The sequence below is a fragment of the Octopus bimaculoides genome, chromosome 9, assembly GCF_001194135.2.
Source record: "Octopus bimaculoides isolate UCB-OBI-ISO-001 chromosome 9, ASM119413v2, whole genome shotgun sequence".
Classification (NCBI taxonomy): domain Eukaryota; kingdom Metazoa; phylum Mollusca; class Cephalopoda; order Octopoda; family Octopodidae; genus Octopus; species Octopus bimaculoides.
In genome coordinates, this window is record NC_068989.1 from 36055424 (window position 1) to 36057035 (window position 1612).

Consider the following 1612-nt stretch of genomic DNA (forward strand, 5'->3'; position numbering starts at 1 on the left):
GTATATTAGTGCTATATCCATTCTTTCGTAGAGCTGCTCGCTACTTTCACAGATTTTAAAATAAAAATGAAACAAACAAGACCCATCATCTTTTAAGCGAACATATGTAATACACAGATCTTGTACATTTGAAAATATTATTTGACTTGTAAATGAATCCGAGTAACAGGTTATCGTTGCATTTTAATAACTCAGCTGAATTGCTCAGGCAATTTTAGTATACTGAAATGTGTTGTAATGTTAAATCATTTCTTGCTTGAGACAGAGTAATGTAACAAGTAACATTGGTCAGACCGATATGAAATACAAAAATATCACTGAAAATATGTAGAAATATATGGGCCATAACGTTAAAGTAAAATATTTTACATTCCCTACGGCCGTTTCTTGTAGTGGGCGAGTAGAAGAATGAAAAAAAAAACATCGCACAAATTGCCTTGTTTAATAAAATTAAGATAAGTTTTTAAACGTTTTAAACTTGTTCATCACCATAGCAAAGAAAGAAAAATTATATGGAAACTCTGTTTCATCTTTAATAATGTGAGAGGAAGGCAAAAATTTCCTTACTATTAGGGTGTTTAAGAACCAATACCGAAAGGATGGCATCAAAAACAGTATAAAATATTAGCATCTATGATCAGTTATCTAAAACAATTTAGACCGCACGGATATAAAAGTAATTGATTGAAAAAAAAATTTGTAAAGTACAAGCTTACACAGAAAACATAACATTTAACCCTTTGAGCACGTAAATTCGCTTTAGCAGATGATTTCGTTTGACTAAGACCTTGGAAAACGCAAAAGCGGGTTACCTCGTAGTTTTGTGTTTGCGGCTTGCTATGTGGCAGAAACAGTGATGTTTTTAGTCGTAAACATAAAACCATGTGGCCACCCTCTTATGTGACTTTCAGCAGTATGGTCAAATGAAATTGTGTCTACTAAAGTGTACTCGTAGGCTCAAAGGGTTAATAAGTGAGACACCTGCAACATACATTCCCATACTTTAGGTGATATAATTTGAAACATGAGGCACATAGAGGACCAATCGAAATACAAATCACACTACTATTTTACAGCAATTCAAAGACAATGTATAAAATTGTAGACAAAATAACTGGTCGTTCTAGAATCAGCAATTTTATACGACTGCTGGTATTGTACATGCTTTTTTGTGAAAAAAAGAAGACATTTCTTCCTTTTTTGTTGTTTTTTTTATATAAAAGTTTAAGAAAATGTTTACTTCGTTTAGTTTTGCTGGTTGATTGATTTCGTTGCTTTGGTTGATTTGCTTTATCAGATGCCTTATCGATTTTGTATGAGGTCCGCCAGTGTGGCGTGAACAATTCGTGTTAAGGAACTTTTATAATAAAAAGAATAAATTTCAGCTTTCTTCAGGTCTCGGGCTGCCATTTTTTTCACCTTCTCATGGAAATTTCACTGTTCAGGATTTTATTTTATTAACAAAAATTAACAATCAGTTGTACAAGAGAAAAAGGTATTTTCGCATAAAAAAAATCTTTTGGAATTTTACCATATGTATATATATATATATATATATATATATATATATACATACATATATGTATGCATGTATATATATACATACACACAC